The following is a 20,966-nucleotide window of genomic DNA, read 5'->3' as shown; positions in this document are numbered from 1 at the left end:
CTGTTCGGACCCTGCCTCTGCCTCTGGCCACGCCTGCTCGGACCCTACTTCTGCCTCTGGAAATGCCTGCTCGGACCCTGCTTGTGCCTCTGGCCATGCCTTCTAGGACCCTGCTTGTGCCTCTGGCGATGCCTGCTCGGACCCTGCTTATGCCTCTTGCCATGCCTGGTGGGACCCTGAATGTGCCTCTGGCCATGCCTGCTGGGACCCTGCTTGTGCCTCTGGCCATGCCTGCTTGTACCCTACTTCTGCCTCTGGCCATGCCTGCTGGGACCCTGCTTGTGCCTCTGGCCATGGCTGCTCGGACCCTGCTTGTGCCTCTGGCCATGCCTGCTCGGGCAGTGCTTCTGCCTGTGACCGTTCCGACAACCTGCTGGTTCCTGAACCTTGCCTACTTGGTCGCTGCTTGTGCCTCTGGCCATGCCTGCTCGGACCCTGCTTCTACCTCAGGCCATGCCTCCTGGGACCCTGCTTGTGCCTCTGGCCATGCTGGCTCGGACGCTGGTTCTGCCTCTGGCCAAACCTGCTCGGACCCTGCTTGTCTCTCGCCAAGCCTGCTCGGACCCTGCTTGTGCCTCTGGCCAAGCCTGCTGGGACCCTGCATTAGCCTATGGCTATGCCTGCTCGGACCCTGAATGTGCCTCTGGCCACGCATTCGCGTACCCTACTTCTGCCTCTGGCCATTCCTGCTCGGACCCTGAATGTGCCTCTGGCCATGCCTGCTCGGACCCTCCTTCTACCTCTAGCCATAACTGCTGGAACCCTGATTGTGCTTCTGGCCATGCCTGCTCGGACCCTGGTTTTGCCTCTGGCAATCCCTGCTCAGACCCTGCTTTGTGCTCTGGCCAATCCTGTTCGGGCACTGCTTGTGCCTCTGGCCAAGCCTGCTCGGACCCTGCTTGTGACTCTGGCCATGCCTCCTCGGACACTGCTTGTGCCTCTGGCCATGCCTGCTCGGACCCTGCTTTTTGCCGTTGGCCATTCCTGCTCAGACCCTGAATGTGCCTCTGGCCATGCCTGCTCGGACCCTGCTTGAGACTCTGGCGATGCCTGCTGGGACCCTGAATGTGCCTCTGGACATGCCTGCTCGGACCCTGCTTCTGCCTCTGGCCATGCCTGCTCGGACCCTGCTTGTGCCTCTGGCCAACCTTCTGGGACCCTGCTTTAGCCTATGGCTATGCCTGCTCGGACCCTTCTTGTGCCTCTGGCCAAGCCTGATCGGATGCTACTTGTGCCTCTGGCCAAGCCTGATTGGACGCTGCTTGTGCCTCTGGCCATGCCTGTTCATACCTTACTTGTGTGTCTCGCCAATCCTGCTCGGAACCTGCTTCTGCCTCTGGCCATGCCTGGTCGGAACCTCAATGTGCCTCTGGCCATGCCTGCTCGGACCCGTCTTCTACCTCTGGCCATGCCTGTTGGGACCTTGCTTGTGCCTCTGGCCATTCCGGCTCAGACTCTGGTTCTGCCTCTGGCCAAGCCTCCTCGGACCCTGCTTGTGCCTCTGGCCAAACCTGCTCGGACCCTGCTTGTGCCTCTGGCCATGAGTGCTCGTACCCTGCTTGTGCCTCTGGCCATGCCTGCTGGGACCGTGAATGTGGCTCAGACCATGCCTCCTCGGACCCTGCTTCTGCCTCTGGCCATGCCTGTTCGGACCCTTCTTGTGCCTCTGGCTATGCCTGGTGGGACTGTGAATGTGCCTCTGGCCATGCCTGCTCGGACCCTGAATGTGCCTCTGGCCATGCCTGCTCGTATCCTGCTTCTACCTCTGGCCATGCCTGCTGGAACCCTCTTTGTGACTCTGGCCATGCCTGCTCGTACCCTGGTTTTGACTCTGGCAATGCCTGCTCAGACCCTGCTTGTGCCTCTGGCCATGCCTGCTCGGACCCTGCTTGTGCATCTTGCCATGCCTGTTGGGACCTTGCTTGTGCCTCTGGCCATTCCGGCTCGGACTCTGGTTCTGCCTCTGGCCAAGCCTTCTCGGACCCTGCTTGTGCCTCTGGCCAATCCTGCTGGGACCCTGCTTGTGCCTCTGGCCATGCCTGCTGGGACCCTGAATTTGCCTCTGGACATTCCTGCTCGGAACCTGCTTCTGCCTCTGGCCATGCCTGGTCGGAACCTGAACTTGCCTCTGGCCATGCCTGCTCGGACCCGGCTTCTACGTCAGGCCATGCCTGAAAGTGACATTGCTTGTGCCTCTGGCCATTCCGGCTCGGACCCTGGTTCTGCCTCTGGCCAAGCCTGCTCCGACCCTCCTTGTGCCTCTGGCCATGCCTGCTCGGAAACTGCTATTGCCCCTGGCCACGCCTCTTTGGACCCTGCTTGTCCTTCTGGCCACTCCTGCTCGGCCCCTGATTATGCCTCTGGCCATGCCTGCTCGTATCCTGCTTCTACCTCTGGCCATGCCTGCTGGAACCCTCTTTGTGACTCTGGCCATGCCTGCTCGTACCCTGGTTTTGCCTCTGGCAATGCCTGCTCAGACCCTGAATGTGCCTCTGGCCATGCCTGCTGGGACCGTGAATGTGCCTCTGGCCATGCCTGCTCGGACACTGCTTCTGACTCTGTCCATGCCTGCTCGGACCCTGAATGTGCCTCTGGCCATACCTGCTGGGACCCTGCTTGTGCCTCTGGCCATGCCTGCTCGGGCACTGCTTCTGCCTGTGACCATTCCGACAACCTGCTGGTTCCTGAACCTTGCCTGCTTGGTCGCTGCTTGTGCCTCTGGCCTTGCTCGTCCCTGACCCCTGCCTGGTCGGACCCTGCTTCTGCCTCTGGCCATGCCTGCTCGAACCCTGAATGTGCCTCCTGCCATGCCTGCTGGGACCGAGAATGTGCCTCTCGCCACGCCTGCTCGGACGCTGCTTGTGCCGCTGGCCAAGCCTGATTGGACGCTGCTTGTGCCTCTTGCCATGCCTGTTGATACCCTGCTTGTGCCCCTGGCCATGCCTGCTCGGACCCTGCTTGAGCCTCTGGCCACGCATGCTCGGGCACTGCTTGAGCCTCTGGCCATGCCTGCTCGGACCCTGATTGAGCCTCTGGCCATGCCTGCTCGGACCCTGCTTGAGACTCTGGCGATGCCTGCTGGGACCCTGAATGTGCCTCTGGACATGCCTGCTCGGACCCTGCTTCTGCCTCTGGCCATGCCTGCTCGGACCCTGCTTGTGCCTACGGCCATGAGTGTTCGGACCCTGATTGTGCTTCTGGCCATGCCTGCTGGGACCGTGAATGTGCCTCTGGCCATGCCTGCTCAGACCCTGCTTCTGCCTCTGGCCATGCCTGCTCGGACCCTGCTTCTGCCTCTGGCCATGCCTGCTCGGACCCTACTTTTGCCTCTGGCCATGCCTGCTTGGACCGTGAATGTGCCTCTGGCCATGCCTGCTCGGACCCTGCTTCTGCCTCTGGCCATGCCTTCTCGGACCCTGAATGTGCCTCTGGCCATGCCTGCTCGGATCCTGCTTCTACCTCTGGCCATGCCTGCTGGAACCCTGCTTTTGCCTCTGGCCATGCCTTCTCGGACCCTGAATGTGCCTCTGGCCATGCCTGCTCGGATCCTGCTTCTACCTCTGGCCATGCCTGCTGGAACCCTGCTTTTGCCTCTGGCCATGCCTGCTCGGACCCTGCTTGTGCCTCTGGCCAAGCCTGCTTGGACCCAGCTTTAGACTATGGCTATGCCTGCTCGGACCCTGCTTGTGCCTCTGGCCAAGTCTGCTCGGACCGTGCTTGTGCCTCTGGACATGTCTGCTCCGACCCTGCTTGTGCCTCTGGCCATGACTGCTCGGACCCTGCTTGTGCCTACGGCCATGACTGCTAGACCATGATTAAGGCTCTAGCCAGGCCTGCTCGGACCATGCTTGTGCTTCTGGCCATGCTTGCTCTGGCGCTGCTTGTGCTTCTGGCCATGCCTGTTCGGAACCTGCTTGTGCCTCTGCCCACTCCTACTTGGACCCTGCTTGTGCCTCTGGCCATGCCTGCTCGGGCACTGCTTCTGCCTGTGACCGTTCTGACAACCTGCTGGTTCCTGAACCTTGCCTGGTTGGTCGCTGCTTGTGCCTCGAGCCCTGCTCTTACCTGACCCCTGCCTGCTCGGACACTGAATGTGCCTCTGGCCATGCCTGCTCTGACCCTGCTTCTACCACTGGCCATGCCTGCTGGGACCCTGCTTGTGCCTCTGGCCATGCCAGCTCGGACCCTGGTTCTGCCTCTGGCCAAAACTGCTCAGACCCTGCTTGTGCCTCTGGCAAGCCTGCTCGGATCCTGCTTGTGCCTCTGGCCAACCTGCTGGGACCCTGCTTTAGCCTATGGCTATGCCTGCTCGGACCCTTCTTGTGCCTCTGGCCAAGCCTGATTGGACGGTGCTTGTGCCTCTGGCCATGCCTGTTCATACCTTACTTGTGCCTCTCGCCAATCCTGCTCAGAACCTGCTTCTGCCTCTGGCCATGCCTGGTCGGAACCTGAATGTGCCTCTGGCCTTGCCTGCTCGGACCCGTCTTCTACCTCTCGCCATGCCTGTTGGGACCTTGCTTGTGCCTCTGGCCATTCCGGATCGGACCCTGGTTCTGCCTCTGGCCAAGCCTGCTCGGACCCTGCTTGTGCCTCTGTCCAAGCGTGCTCGGACCCTGCTTATGCCTCTGGCCATGAGTGCTCGGACCCTGCTTGTGCCTCTGGCCATGCCTGCTGAGACCGTAAATGTGCCTCTTGCCATGCCAGCTCGGACCCTGCTTCTGCCTCTGGCCATGCCTGTTCGGACCCTGCTAGTGCCTCTGGCTATGCCTGGTGGGACTGTGAATGTGCCTCTGGACATGCCTGCTCGGATCCTGCTTCTACCTCTGGCCATGCCTGCTGGAACCCTCTTTTTGCCTCTGGACATGCCTGCTCGGACCCTCGTTTTGACTCTGGCAATGCCTGCTCAGACCCTGCTTGTGCCTCTGGCCAATCCTGCTCGGACCCTGCTTGTGCCCCTGGCCAAGCCTGCTCGGACCCTCCTTGTGGCTCTGGCCATGCCTTCTCGGACCCTGAATGTGCCTCTGGCCATGCCTGCTCGGACCCTGCTTCTGCCTCTGGCCATGCCTTCTCGGACCCTGAATGTGCCTCTGGCCATGCCTGCTTGGACCCTGCTTGTGCCTGTGACCGTTCCGACAACCTGCTGGTTCCTGAACCTTGCATGCTTGGTCGCCGCTTGTGCCTCTGGCCTTGCTCGTACCTGACCCCTGCCTGGTCGGACCCTGCTTCTGCCTCTGGCCATGCCTGCTCGACCCCTGAATGTGCCTCCTGCCATGCCTGCTGGGACCGTGAATGTGCCTCTGGCCATGCCTGCTCGGACCATGCTTGTGCCTCTGGCCATGCCTGCTCGGACCCTTCTTGTGCCTCTGGCCTAGCCTGAACGGACGCTGCTTGTGCCGCTGGCCAAGCCTGATTGGACGCTGCTTGTGCCCCTTGCCATGCCTGTTGATACCCTGCTTGTGCCCCTGGCCATGCCTGCTCGGACCCTGCTTGAGCCTCTGGCCACGCATGCTCGGACCCTGCTTGTGCCTCTGGCCAGGCCTGCTCGGACCCTGCTTGTGCCTCTGGCAATGCCTGCTCAGACCCTGCTTTGTGCTCTGGCCAATCCTGCTCGGGCACTGATTGTGCCTCTGGCCAAGCCTGCTCGGACCCTGCTTGTGACTCTGGCCATGCCTGCTTGGACCCTGCTTGAGCCTCTGGCGATGCCTGCTCCAACCCTGCTTGAGCCCCTGGTGATGACTACTAGGACCCTGCTTGTGCCTCTGTCCATGCCTGCTCGGACCCTGCTTGTGCCTCTGGCCATGACTGCTCGGACCCTGCTTGAGCCTCTGGCCACGCATGCTCGGACCCTGCTTGTGCCTCTGGCCATGCCTGCTCGGACCCTGCTTGTGCCTCTGGCAATGCCTGCTCAGACCCTGCTTTGTGCTCTGGCCAATCCTGCTCGGGCACTGATTGTGCCTCTGGCCAAGCCTGCTCGGACCCTGCTTGTGACTCTGGCCATGCCTGCTTGGACCCTGCTTGAGCCTCTGGCGATGCCTGCTCCAACCCTGCTTGAGCCCCTGGTGATGACTACTAGGACCCTGCTTGTGCCTCTGTCCATGCCTGCTCGGACCCTGCTTGTGCCTCTGGCCATGACTGCTGGGACCCTGCTTGAGACTCTGGCGTTGCCTGCTGGGACCCTGAATGTGCCTCTGGACATGCCTACTCGGACCCTGCTTCTGCCTCTGGCCATGCCTGCTCGGACCCTGCTTGTGCCTCTGGACATGCCTGCTGGGACCGTGAATGTGCCTCTGGCCATGGCTTCTCGGACCCTGCTTGTGACTCTGGCCATGCCTGCTTGGACCCTGCTTGAGCCTCTGGCGATGCCTGCTCCAACCCTGCTTGAGCCCCTGGTGATGACTACTAGGACCCTGCTTGTGCCTCTGTCCATGCCTGCTCGGACCCTGCTTGTGCCTCTGGCCATGACTGCTGGGACCCTGCTTGAGACTCTTGCGTTGCCTGCTGGGACCCTGAATGTGCCTCTGGACATGCCTACTCGGACCCTGCTTCTGCCTCTGGCCATGCCTGCTCGGACCCTGCTTGTGCCTCTGGACATGCCTGCTGGGACCGTGAATGTGCCTCTGGCCATGGCTGCTCGGACCCTGCTTCTGCCTCTGGCCATGCCTGCTGGAACCCTGCTTGTGCCTCTGGCCAAACCTGCTCGGACCCTTCTTGTGCCTCTGGCCAAGCGTGAACGGACACTGCTTGTGCCTCTTGCCATGCCTGTTGATACCCTGCTTGTGCCCATGGCCATGCCTGCTCGGACCCTGCTTGAGCCTCTGGCCACGCATTCTCGGACCCTGCTTGAGCCTCTGGCCATGCCTGCTCGGACCCTGCTTGTGGCTCTGGCCATGCCGGCTCAAAGACTGGTTCTGCCTCTGGCCATGCCTGCTCGGACCCTGCTTGAGCCTCTGGCGATGCCGCTCGAACTCTGCTTGAGAACCTGGCGATGCCTACTATCATCCTGCTTGTGCCTCTGGCCATGCCTGCTCGGACCCTGCTTGTGCCTCTGGCCATGCCTGCTCGGACCCTGCTTGAGACTCTGGCGATGCCTGCTGGGACCCTGAATGTGCCTCTGGACATCCCTGCTCGGACCCTGCTTCTGCCTCTGGCCATGCCTGCTGGAACCCTCCTTGTGCCTCTGGCCATGCCTGCTCGGAACCTGGTTTTGCCTCTGGCAATGCCTGCTCAGACCCTGCTTGTGCCTCTGGGCAATCCTGCTCGGACCCTGCTTGTGCCTCTGGCCAAGTCTGCTCGGACCCTTCTCGTGCTTCTGGCCATGCCTGCTCGGACCCTTCTTGTGCCTCTGGCTACGCCTTCGCGTACCCAGCTTCTGCCTCTGGCCATTTCTGCTCGGACCCTGAATGTGCCTCTGGCCATGCCTCCTCGGACCCTGCTTCTACCTCTGGCCATAACTGCTGGAACCCTGCTTGTGCTTCTGGCCATGCCTGCTCGGACCCTGGTTTTGCCTCTGGCAATGCCTGCTCAGACCCTGCTTTGTGCTCTGGCCAATCCTTGTCGGGCACTGCTTGTGCCTCTGGCCAAGCCTGCTCGGACCCTGCTTGTGCCTCTGGCCATGCCTGCTCGGACCCTGCTTGAGCCTCTGGCCATGCCTGCTGGGACCCTGAATGTGCCTCTGGACATGCCTGCTTGCAACCTGCTTCTGCCTTTGGCCATGCCTGCTCGGACCGGGCTTCTACCTAGGCCATGCGTGTTGGGAAGTTGCTTGTGCCTCTGGCCATGCCTGCTCGGACCCTGCTTGTGCCTCTGGCCAAGCCTGCTCGGTCCCTGCTTGTGCCTCTGGCCATGAGTGTTCGGACCCTGATTGTGCTTCTGGCCATGCCTGCTGGGACCGTGAATGTGCCTCTGGCCATGCCTGCTCAGACCCTGCTTCTGCCTCTGGCCATGCCTGCTCGGACCCTGCTTCTGCCTCTGGCCATGCCTGCTCGGACCCTACTTGTGCCTCTGGCCATGCCTGCTTCGACCGTGAATGTGCCTCTGGCCATGCCTGCTCGGACCCTGCTTGTGCCTACGGCCATGACTGCTAGACCATGATTAAGGCTCTAGCCAGGCCTGCTCGGACCATGCTTGTGCTTCTGGCCATGCTTGCTCTGGCGCTGCTTGTGCTTCTGGCCATGCCTGTTCGGAACCTGCTTGTGCCTCTGCCCACTCCTACTTGGACCCTGCTTGTGCCTCTGGCCATGCCTGCTCGGGCACTGCTTCTGCCTGTGACCGTTCTGACAACCTGCTGGTTCCTGAACCTTGCCTGGTTGGTCGCTGCTTGTGCCTCGAGCCCTGCTCTTACCTGACCCCTGCCTGCTCGGACACTGAATGTGCCTCTGGCCATGCCTGCTCTGACCCTGCTTCTACCACTGGCCATGCCTGCTGGAACCCTGCTTTTGCCTCTGGCCATGCCTTCTCGGACCCTGAATGTGCCTCTGGCCATGCCTGCTCGGATCCTGCTTCTACCTCTGCCCATGCCTGCTGGAACCCTGCTTTTGCCTCTGGCCATGCCTGCTCGGACCCTGCTTGTGCCTCTGGCCAAGCCTGCTTGGACCCAGCTTTAGACTATGGCTATGCCTGCTCGGAGCCTGCTTGTGCCTCTGGCCAAGTCTGCTCGGACCGTGCTTGTGCCTCTGGACATGTCTGCTCCGACCCTGCTTGTGCCTCTGGCCATGACTGCTCGGACCCTGCTTGTGCCTACGGCCATGACTGCTAGACCATGATTAAGGCTCTAGCCAGGCCTGCTCGGACCATGCTTGTGCTTCTGGCCATGCTTGCTCTGGCGCTGCTTGTGCTTCTGGCCATGCCTGTTCGGAACCTGCTTGTGCCTCTGCCCACTCCTACTTGGACCCTGCTTGTGCCTCTGGCCATGCCTGCTCGGGCACTGCTTCTGCCTGTGACCGTTCTGACAACCTGCTGGTTCCTGAACCTTGCCTGGTTGGTCGCTGCTTGTGCCTCGAGCCCTGCTCTTACCTGACCCCTGCCTGCTCGGACACTGAATGTGCCTCTGGCCATGCCTGCTCTGACCCTGCTTCTACCACTGGCCATGCCTGCTGGGACCCTGCTTGTGCCTCTGGCCATGCCAGCTCGGACCCTGGTTCTGCCTCTGGCCAAAACTGCTCAGACCCTGCTTGTGCCTCTGGCAAGCCTGCTCGGATCCTGCTTGTGCCTCTGGCCAACCTGCTGGGACCCTGCTTTAGCCTATGGCTATGCCTGCTCGGACCCTTCTTGTGCCTCTGGCCAAGCCTGATTGGACGGTGCTTGTGCCTCTGGCCATGCCTGTTCATACCTTACTTGTGCCTCTCGCCAATCCTGCTCAGAACCTGCTTCTGCCTCTGGCCATGCCTGGTCGGAACCTGAATGTGCCTCTGGCCTTGCCTGCTCGGACCCGTCTTCTACCTCTCGCCATGCCTGTTGGGACCTTGCTTGTGCCTCTGGCCATTCCGGATCGGACCCTGGTTCTGCCTCTGGCCAAGCCTGCTCGGACCCTGCTTGTGCCTCTGTCCAAGCGTGCTCGGACCCTGCTTATGCCTCTGGCCATGAGTGCTCGGACCCTGCTTGTGCCTCTGGCCATGCCTGCTGAGACCGTAAATGTGCCTCTTGCCATGCCAGCTCGGACCCTGCTTCTGCCTCTGGCCATGCCTGTTCGGACCCTGCTAGTGCCTCTGGCTATGCCTGGTGGGACTGTGAATGTGCCTCTGGACATGCCTGCTCGGATCCTGCTTCTACCTCTGGCCATGCCTGCTGGAACCCTCTTTTTGCCTCTGGACATGCCCTCTCGGACCCTGGTTTTGACTCTGGCAATGCCTGCTCAGACCCTGCTTGTGCCTCTGGCCAATCCTGCTCGGACCCTGCTTGTGCCCCTGGCCAAGCCTGCTCGGACCCTCCTTGTGGCTCTGGCCATGCCTGCTCGCACCCTGCTTGAGCCTCTGGTCATCCCTGCTCGCACCCTGCTTGTGCCTCTGGTCTTGCTCGTACCTGACCCCTGCCTGGTCGGACCCTGCTTGTGCCTCTGGCCATGCCTGCTCGGACCCTTAATGTGCCTCTGGCCATGCCTGCTCAGACCCTGTTTCTACCTCTGGCCATGCCTGAGGGAACCCTGCTTGTGCCTCGGGCCATGCCTTCTCGGACCCTCGTTTTGCCTCTGGCAATGCCTGCTCAGACCCTGCTTTGGGCTCTGGCCAAGCCGGCTCGGACCCTGCTTGTGCCTCTGGCCATGCCTGCTCGGACCCTGCTTGAGCCTCTGGCGATGCCTACTCAGACCCTGCTTGTACCTCTGGCCACACCTGTTCGGACCCTGCTTCTGCCTCTTGCGACGCCTGCTCGGAACCTACTTCTACCTCTGGACATGCCTGCTTGGACTCTGCTTGTGCCTGTGAAACGTCTGACAGCCTTCTGAGTCCTGAACCTTGCCTGCTTGGTCACTGCTTGTTCGTCTGGCCCTCCTCGTACCTAACCCCTGCCTGCTTGGACCCTGCTTGTCCCTCTGCCCATGCCTGCTGGGACTGTGAATGTGCCTTTGGCTATCCCTGCTCGGGCCCTGCCTCTGCCTCTGGCCATGCCTGCTAGGAGCCTGCTTGTGCCTCTGGCCATGAGTGCTCGGACCCTGCTTGTGCCTCTGGCCATGCCTGCTGAGACCGTAAATGTGCCTCTTGCCATGCCAGCTCGGACCCTGCTTCTGCCTCTGGCCATGCCTGTTCGGACCCTGCTAGTGCCTCTGGCCATGCCTGTTCGGACCCTGCTAGTGCCTCTGGCCATGCCTGCTCGGGCACTGCTTCTGCCTGTGACCGTTCTGACAACCTGCTGGTTCCTGAACCTTGCCTGGTTGGTCGCTGCTTGTGCCTCGAGCCCTGCTCTTACCTGACCCCTGCCTGCTCGGACACTGAATGTGCCTCTGGCCATGCCTGCTCTGACCCTGCTTCTACCACTGGCCATGCCTGCTGGAACCCTGCTTTTGCCTCTGGCCATGCCTTCTCGGACCCTGAATGTGCCTCTGGCCATGCCTGCTCGGATCCTGCTTCTACCTCTGGCCATGCCTGCTGGAACCCTGCTTTTGCCTCTGGCCATGCCTGCTCGGACCCTGCTTGTGCCTCTGGCCAAGCCTGCTTGGACCCAGCTTTAGACTATGGCTATGCCTGCTCGGAGCCTGCTTGTGCCTCTGGCCAAGTCTGCTCGGACCGTGCTTGTGCCTCTGGACATGTCTGCTCCGACCCTGCTTGTGCCTCTGGCCATGACTGCTCGGACCCTGCTTGTGCCTACGGCCATGACTGCTAGACCATGATTAAGGCTCTAGCCAGGCCTGCTCGGACCATGCTTGTGCTTCTGGCCATGCTTGCTCTGGCACTGCTTGTGCTTCTGGCCATGCCTGTTCGGAACCTGCTTGTGCCTCTGCCCACTCCTACTTGGACCCTGCTTGTGCCTCTGGCCATGCCTGCTCCGGCACTGCTTCTGCCTGTGACCGTTCTGACAACCTGCTGGTTCCTGAACCTTGCCTGGTTGGTCGCTGCTTGTGCCTCGAGCCCTGCTCTTACCTGACCCCTGCCTGCTCGGACACTGAATGTGCCTCTGGCCATGCCTGCTCTGACCCTGCTTCTACCACTGGCCATGCCTGCTGGGACCCTGCTTGTGCCTCTGGCCATGCCAGCTCGGACCCTGGTTCTGCCTCTGGCCAAAACTGCTCAGACCCTGCTTGTGCCTCTGGCAAGCCTGCTCGGATCCTGCTTGTGCCTCTGGCCAACCTGCTGGGACCCTGCTTTAGCCTATGGCTATGCCTGCTCGGACCCTTCTTGTGCCTCTGGCCAAGCCTGATTGGACGGTGCTTGTGCCTCTGGCCATGCCTGTTCATACCTTACTTGTGCCTCTCGCCAATCCTGCTCAGAACCTGCTTCTGCCTCTGGCCATGCCTGGTCGGAACCTGAATGTGCCTCTGGCCTTGCCTGCTCGGACCCGTCTTCTACCTCTCGCCATGCCTGTTGGGACCTTGCTTGTGCCTCTGGCCATTCCGGATCGGACCCTGGTTCTGCCTCTGGCCAAGCCTGCTCGGACCCTGCTTGTGCCTCTGTCCAAGCGTGCTCGGACCCTGCTTATGCCTCTGGCCATGAGTGCTCGGACCCTGCTTGTGCCTCTGGCCATGCCTGCTGAGACCGTAAATGTGCCTCTTGCCATGCCAGCTCGGACCCTGCTTCTGCCTCTGGCCATGCCTGTTCGGACCCTGCTAGTGCCTCTGGCTATGCCTGGTGGGACTGTGAATGTGCCTCTGGACATGCCTGCTCGGATCCTGCTTCTACCTCTGGCCATGCCTGCTGGAACCCTCTTTTTGCCTCTGGACATGCCTGCTCGGACCCTGGTTTTGACTCTGGCAATGCCTGCTCAGACCCTGCTTGTGCCTCTGGCCAATCCTGCTCGGACCCTGCTTGTGCCCCTGGCCAAGCCTGCTCGGACCCTTCTTGTGGCTCTGGCCATGCCTGCTCGCACCCTGCTTGAGCCTCTGGTCATCCCTGCTCGCACCCTGCTTGTGCCTCTGGTCTTGCTCGTACCTGACCCCTGCCTGGTCGGACCCTGCTTGTGCCTCTGGCCATGCCTGCTCGGACCCTTAATGTGCCTCTGGCCATGCCTGCTCAGACCCTGTTTCTACCTCTGGCCATGCCTGAGGGAACCCTGCTTGTGCCTCGGGCCATGCCTTCTCGGACCCTCGTTTTGCCTCTGGCAATGCCTGCTCAGACCCTGCTTTGGGCTCTGGCCAAGCCGGCTCGGACCCTGCTTGTGCCTCTGGCCATGCCTGCTCGGACCCTGCTTGAGCCTCTGGCGATGCCTACTCAGACCCTGCTTGTACCTCTGGCCACACCTGTTCGGACCCTGCTTCTGCCTCTTGCGACGCCTGCTCGGAACCTACTTCTACCTCTGGACATGCCTGCTTGGACTCTGCTTGTGCCTGTGAAACGTCTGACAGCCTTCTGAGTCCTGAACCTTGCCTGCTTGGTCACTGCTTGTTCGTCTGGCCCTCCTCGTACCTAACCCCTGCCTGCTTGGACCCTGCTTGTCCCTCTGCCCATGCCTGCTGGGACTGTGAATGTGCCTTTGGCTATCCCTGCTCGGGCCCTGCCTCTGCCTCTGGCCATGCCTGCTAGGAGCCTGCTTGTGCCTCTGGCCATGAGTGCTCGGACCCTGCTTGTGCCTCTGGCCATGCCTGCTGAGACCGTAAATGTGCCTCTTGCCATGCCAGCTCGGACCCTGCTTCTGCCTCTGGCCATGCCTGTTCGGACCCTGCTAGTGCCTCTGGCTATGCCTGGTGGGACTGTGAATGTGCCTCTGGACATGCCTGCTCGGATCCTGCTTCTACCTCTGGCCATGCCTGCTGGAACCCTCTTTTTGCCTCTGGACATGCCTGCTCGGACCCTGGTTTTGACTCTGGCAATGCCTGCTCAGACCCTGCTTGTGCCTCTGGCCAATCCTGCTCGGACCCTGCTTGTGCCCCTGGCCAAGCCTGCTCGGACCCTCCTTGTGGCTCTGGCCATGCCTGCTCGCACCCTGCTTGAGCCTCTGGTCATCCCTGCTCGCACCCTGCTTGTGCCTCTGGTCTTGCTCGTACCTGACCCCTGCCTGGTCGGACCCTGCTTGTGCCTCTGGCCATGCCTGCTCGGACCCTTAATGTGCCTCTGGCCATGCCTGCTCAGACCCTGCTTCTACCTCTGGCCATGCCTGAGGGAACCCTGCTTGTGCCTCTGGCCATGCCTTCTCGGACCCTCGTTTTGCCTCTGGCAATGCCTGCTCAGACCCTGCTTTGGGCTCTGGCCAAGCCGGCTCGGACCCTGCTTGTGCCTCTGGCCATGCCTGCTCGGACCCTGCTTGAGCCTCTGGCGATGCCTACTCAGACCCTGCTTGTACCTCTGGCCACACCTGTTCGGACCCTGCTTCTGCCTCTTGCGACGCCTGCTCGGAACCTACTTCTGCCTCTGGACATGCCTGCTTGGACTCTGCTTGTGCCTGTGAAACGTCTGACAGCCTTCTGAGTCCTGAACCTTGCCTGCTTGGTCACTGCTTGTTCGTCTGGCCCTCCTCGTACCTAACCCCTGCCTGCTTGGACCCTGCTTGTGCCTCTGGCCATGCCTGCTCGGACCCTGCTTGTGCCTCTGCCCATGCCTGCTGGGACTGTGAATGTGCCTTTGGCTATCCCTGCTCGGGCCCTGCCTCTGCCTCTGGCCATGCCTGCTAGGAGCCTGCTTGTGCCTCTGGCCAAGCCTGCTCGGACCCTGCTTGTGCCTCTGGCCACGCCTTCGCGTAATCTGCTTCTGCCTCTGGCCATTCCTGCTCGGACCCTGAATGTGCCTCTGGCCATGCCTGCTCGGACCCTTCTTCTACCTCTGGCCATAACTGCTGGAACCCTGCTTGTGCTTCTGGCCATGCCTGCTCGGACCCTGGTTTTGCCACTGGCAATGCCTGCTCAGACCCTGCTTTGTGCTCTGGCCAATCCTGCTCGGGCACTGCTTGTGCCTCTGGCCAAGCCTGCTCGGACCCTGCTTGTTACTCTGGCCATGCCTGCTCGGACCCTGCTTGTGCCTCTGGCCATGCCTGCTCAGACCCTGCTTGTGCCTCTGGCCATGCCTGCTCGGACCCTGCTCTAGCCCCTGGCGATCTCTACTCGGACCCTGCTTGTACCTCTGGCCACACCTCTTCGGACCCTGCTTCTGCCTCTTGCGACGCCTGCTCGGAACCTACTTCTGCCTCTGGACATGCCTGCTTGGACTCTGCTTGTGCCTGTGAAACGTCTGACAGCCTGCTGAGTCCTGAACCTTGCCTGCTTGGTCACTGCTTGTTCGTCTGGCCCTCCTCGTACCTAACCCCTGCCTGCTCGGAACCTGCTTCTGCCTCTGGCCATGCCTGTTGGGAACTTGCTAGTGCCCCTGGCCATTCCCGCTCAGAACCTGGTTCTGCCTCCGGCCAATCCTGCTCGGACCCTCCTTGTGCCTCTGGCCAAGCCCGCTCGGACCCTCCTTGTGCCTCTGGCCATTCCTGCTCGGACCCTGCTTGTGCCCCTGGCCAAGCCTGCTCGGACCCTCCTTGTGCCTCTGGCCATGCCTGCTGGGACCCTAAATGTTCCTCTGGACATGCCCTCTAGGAATCTGCTTCTGCCTCTGGACATGCCTGGTCGGAACCTGAATGTGCCTCTGGCCATTCCTGCTCGGACCCGGCTTCTACCTCTGGCCATGCCTGTTGGGACCTTGCTTCTGTCTCTGTCCATTCCGGCTCGGACCCTGGTTCTGCCTCTGGCCAAGCCTGTTCTGACCCTGCTTGTGCCTCTGGCCAAGCCTGCTCGGACCCTGCTTGTGCCTCTGGCCATGAGTGCTCGGACCCTGCTTGCGCCTCTTGCCATGCCTGCTGGGACCGTGAATGTGCCTCTGGCCATGCCTGCTCGGACCCTGCTTCTGACTCTGGCCATGCCTGCTCAGACCCTGAATGTGCCTCTGGCCATGCCTGCTTGGACCCTGCTTGTGCCTGTGACCGTTCCGACAACCTGCTGGTTCCTGAACCTTGCATGCTTGGTCGCCGCTTGTGCCTCTGGCCTTGCTCGTACCTGACCCCTGCCTGGTCGGACCCTGCTTCTGCCTCTGGCCATGCCTGCTCGACCCCTGAATGTGCCTCCTGCCATGCCTGCTGGGACCGTGAATGTGCCTCTGGCCATGCCTGCTCGGACCATGCTTGTGCCTCTGGCCATGCCTGCTCGGACCCTTCTTGTGCCTCTGGCCTAGCCTGAACGGACGCTGCTTGTGCCGCTGGCCAAGCCTGATTGGACGCTGCTTGTGCCCCTTGCCATGCCTGTTGATACCCTGCTTGTGCCCCTGGCCATGCCTGCTCGGACCCTGCTTGAGCCTCTGGCCACGCATGCTCGGACCCTGCTTGTGCCTCTGGCCAGGCCTGCTCGGACCCTGCTTGTGCCTCTGGCAATGCCTGCTCAGACCCTGCTTTGTGCTCTGGCCAATCCTGCTCGGGCACTGATTGTGCCTCTGGCCAAGCCTGCTCGGACCCTGCTTGTGACTCTGGCCATGCCTGCTTGGACCCTGCTTGAGCCTCTGGCGATGCCTGCTCCAACCCTGCTTGAGCCCCTGGTGATGACTACTAGGACCCTGCTTGTGCCTCTGTCCATGCCTGCTCGGACCCTGCTTGTGCCTCTGGCCATGACTGCTCGGACCCTGCTTGAGCCTCTGGCCACGCATGCTCGGACCCTGCTTGTGCCTCTGGCCATGCCTGCTCGGACCCTGCTTGTGCCTCTGGCAATGCCTGCTCAGACCCTGCTTTGTGCTCTGGCCAATCCTGCTCGGGCACTGATTGTGCCTCTGGCCAAGCCTGCTCGGACCCTGCTTGTGACTCTGGCCATGCCTGCTTGGACCCTGCTTGAGCCTCTGGCGATGCCTGCTCCAACCCTGCTTGAGCCCCTGGTGATGACTACTAGGACCCTGCTTGTGCCTCTGTCCATGCCTGCTCGGACCCTGCTTGTGCCTCTGGCCATGACTGCTGGGACCCTGCTTGAGACTCTGGCGTTGCCTGCTGGGACCCTGAATGTGCCTCTGGACATGCCTACTCGGACCCTGCTTCTGCCTCTGGCCATGCCTGCTCGGACCCTGCTTGTGCCTCTGGACATGCCTGCTGGGACCGTGAATGTGCCTCTGGCCATGGCTTCTCGGACCCTGCTTGTGACTCTGGCCATGCCTGCTTGGACCCTGCTTGAGCCTCTGGCGATGCCTGCTCCAACCCTGCTTGAGCCCCTGGTGATGACTACTAGGACCCTGCTTGTGCCTCTGTCCATGCCTGCTCGGACCCTGCTTGTGCCTCTGGCCATGACTGCTGGGACCCTGCTTGAGACTCTGGCGTTGCCTGCTGGGACCCTGAATGTGCCTCTGGACATGCCTACTCGGACCCTGCTTCTGCCTCTGGCCATGCCTGCTCGGACCCTGCTTGTGCCTCTGGACATGCCTGCTGGGACCGTGAATGTGCCTCTGGCCATGGCTGCTCGGACCCTGCTTCTGCCTCTGGCCATGCCTGCTGGAACCCTGCTTGTGCCTCTGGCCAAACCTGCTCGGACCCTTCTTGTGCCTCTGGCCAAGCGTGAACGGACACTGCTTGTGCCTCTTGCCATGCCTGTTGATACCCTGCTTGTGCCCATGGCCATGCCTGCTCGGACCCTGCTTGAGCCTCTGGCCACGCATTCTCGGACCCTGCTTGAGCCTCTGGCCATGCCTGCTCGGACCCTGCTTGTGGCTCTGGCCATGCCGGCTCAAAGACTGGTTCTGCCTCTGGCCATGCCTGCTCGGACCCTGCTTGAGCCTCTGGCGATGCCGCTCGAACTCTGCTTGAGAACCTGGCGATGCCTACTATCATCCTGCTTGTGCCTCTGGCCATGCCTGCTCGGACCCTGCTTGTGCCTCTGGCCATGCCTGCTCGGACCCTGCTTGAGACTCTGGCGATGCCTGCTGGGACCCTGAATGTGCCTCTGGACATCCCTGCTCGGACCCTGCTTCTGCCTCTGGCCATGCCTGCTGGAACCCTCCTTGTGCCTCTGGCCATGCCTGCTCGGAACCTGGTTTTGCCTCTGGCAATGCCTGCTCAGACCCTGCTTGTGCCTCTGGGCAATCCTGCTCGGACCCTGCTTGTGCCTCTGGCCAAGTCTGCTCGGACCCTTCTCGTGCTTCTGGCCATGCCTGCTCGGACCCTTCTTGTGCCTCTGGCTACGCCTTCGCGTACCCAGCTTCTGCCTCTGGCCATTTCTGCTCGGACCCTGAATGTGCCTCTGGCCATGCCTCCTCGGACCCTGCTTCTACCTCTGGCCATAACTGCTGGAACCCTGCTTGTGCTTCTGGCCATGCCTGCTCGGACCCTGGTTTTGCCTCTGGCAATGCCTGCTCAGACCCTGCTTTGTGCTCTGGCCAATCCTTGTCGGGCACTGCTTGTGCCTCTGGCCAAGCCTGCTCGGACCCTGCTTGTGCCTCTGGCCATGCCTGCTCGGACCCTGCTTGAGCCTCTGGCCATGCCTGCTGGGACCCTGAATGTGCCTCTGGACATGCCTGCTTGCAACCTGCTTCTGCCTTTGGCCATGCCTGCTCGGACCGGGCTTCTACCTAGGCCATGCGTGTTGGGAAGTTGCTTGTGCCTCTGGCCATGCCTGCTCGGACCCTGCTTGTGCCTCTGGCCAAGCCTGCTCGGTCCCTGCTTGTGCCTCTGGCCATGAGTGTTCGGACCCTGATTGTGCTTCTGGCCATGCCTGCTGGGACCGTGAATGTGCCTCTGGCCATGCCTGCTCAGACCCTGCTTCTGCCTCTGGCCATGCCTGCTCGGACCCTGCTTCTGCCTCTGGCCATGCCTGCTCGGACCCTACTTGTGCCTCTGGCCATGCCTGCTTCGACCGTGAATGTGCCTCTGGCCATGCCTGCTCGGACCCTGCTTGTGCCTACGGCCATGACTGCTAGACCATGATTAAGGCTCTAGCCAGGCCTGCTCGGACCATGCTTGTGCTTCTGGCCATGCTTGCTCTGGCGCTGCTTGTGCTTCTGGCCATGCCTGTTCGGAACCTGCTTGTGCCTCTGCCCACTCCTACTTGGACCCTGCTTGTGCCTCTGGCCATGCCTGCTCGGGCACTGCTTCTGCCTGTGACCGTTCTGACAACCTGCTGGTTCCTGAACCTTGCCTGGTTGGTCGCTGCTTGTGCCTCGAGCCCTGCTCTTACCTGACCCCTGCCTGCTCGGACACTGAATGTGCCTCTGGCCATGCCTGCTCTGACCCTGCTTCTACCACTGGCCATGCCTGCTGGAACCCTGCTTTTGCCTCTGGCCATGCCTTCTCGGACCCTGAATGTGCCTCTGGCCATGCCTGCTCGGATCCTGCTTCTACCTCTGCCCATGCCTGCTGGAACCCTGCTTTTGCCTCTGGCCATGCCTGCTCGGACCCTGCTTGTGCCTCTGGCCAAGCCTGCTTGGACCCAGCTTTAGACTATGGCTATGCCTGCTCGGAGCCTGCTTGTGCCTCTGGCCAAGTCTGCTCGGACCGTGCTTGTGCCTCTGGACATGTCTGCTCCGACCCTGCTTGTGCCTCTGGCCATGACTGCTCGGACCCTGCTTGTGCCTACGGCCATGACTGCTAGACCATGATTAAGGCTCTAGCCAGGCCTGCTCGGACCATGCTTGTGCTTCTGGCCATGCTTGCTCTGGCGCTGCTTGTGCTTCTGGCCATGCCTGTTCGGAACCTGCTTGTGCCTCTGCCCACTCCTACTTGGACCCTGCTTGTGCCTCTGGCCATGCCTGCTCGGGCACTGCTTCTGCCTGTGACCGTTCTGACAACCTGCTGGTTCCTGAACCTTGCCTGGTTGGTCGCTGCTTGTGCCTCGAGCCCTGCTCTTACCTGACCCCTGCCTGCTCGGACACTGAATGTGCCTCTGGCCATGCCTGCTCTGACCCTGCTTCTACCACTGGCCATGCCTGCTGGGACCCTGCTTGTGCCTCTGGCCATGCCAGCTCGGACCCTGGTTCTGCCTCTGGCCAAAACTGCTCAGACCCTGCTTGTGCCTCTGGCAAGCCTGCTCGGATCCTGCTTGTGCCTCTGGCCAACCTGCTGGGACCCTGCTTTAGCCTATGGCTATGCCTGCTCGGACCCTTCTTGTGCCTCTGGCCAAGCCTGATTGGACGGTGCTTGTGCCTCTGGCCATGCCTGTTCATACCTTACTTGTGCCTCTCGCCAATCCTGCTCAGAACCTGCTTCTGCCTCTGGCCATGCCTGGTCGGAACCTGAATGTGCCTCTGGCCATGCCTGCTCAGACCCTGCTTCTACCTCTGGCCATGCCTGAGGGAACCCTGCTTGTGCCTCTGGCCATGCCTTCTCGGACCCTCGTTTTGCCTCTGGCAATGCCTGCTCAGACCCTGCTTTGGGCTCTGGCCAAGCCGGCTCGGACCCTGCTTGTGCCTCTGGCCATGCCTGCTCGGACCCTGCTTGAGCCTCTGGCGATGCCTACTCAGACCCTGCTTGTACCTCTGGCCACACCTGTTCGGACCCTGCTTCTGCCTCTTGCGACGCCTGCTCGGAACCTACTTCTGCCTCTGGACATGCCTGCTTGGACTCTGCTTGTGCCTGTGAAACGTCTGACAGCCTTCTGAGTCCTGAACCTTGCCTGCTTGGTCACTGCTTGTTCGTCTGGCCCTCCTCGTACCTAACCCCTGCCTGCTTGGACCCTGCTTGTGCCTCTGGCCATGCCTGCTCGGACCCTGCTTGTGCCTCTGCCCATGCCTGCTGGGACTGTGAATGTGCCTTTGGCTATCCCTGCTCGGGCCCTGCCTCTGCCTCTGGCCATGCCTGCTAGGAGCCTGCTTGTGCCTCTGGCCAAGCCTGCTCGGACCCTGCTTGTGCCTCTGGCCACGCCTTCGCGTAATCTGCTTCTGCCTCTGGCCATTCCTGCTCGGACCCTGAATGTGCCTCTGGCCATGCCTGCTCGGACCCTTCTTCTACCTCTGGCCATAACTGCTGGAACCCTGCTTGTGCTTCTGGCCATGCCTGCTCGGACCCTGGTTTTGCCACTGGCAATGCCTGCTCAGACCCTGCTTTGTGCTCTGGCCAATCCTGCTCGGGCACTGCTTGTGCCTCTGGCCAAGCCTGCTCGGACCCTGCTTGTTACTCTGGCCATGCCTGCTCGGACCCTGCTTGTGCCTCTGGCCATGCCTGCTCAGACCCTGCTTGTGCCTCTGGCCATGCCTGCTCGGACCCTGCTCTAGCCCCTGGCGATCTCTACTCGGACCCTGCTTGTACCTCTGGCCACACCTCTTCGGACCCTGCTTCTGCCTCTTGCGACGCCTGCTCGGAACCTACTTCTGCCTCTGGACATGCCTGCTTGGACTCTGCTTGTGCCTGTGAAACGTCTGACAGCCTGCTGAGTCCTGAACCTTGCCTGCTTG

Source organism: Heloderma suspectum, chromosome W, assembly GCF_057233095.1.
Source record: "Heloderma suspectum isolate Gila_16-S chromosome W, 16-S_ref, whole genome shotgun sequence".
NCBI classification, from domain to species: domain Eukaryota; kingdom Metazoa; phylum Chordata; class Lepidosauria; order Squamata; family Helodermatidae; genus Heloderma; species Heloderma suspectum.
This window is presented reverse-complemented; position numbering follows the sequence as displayed.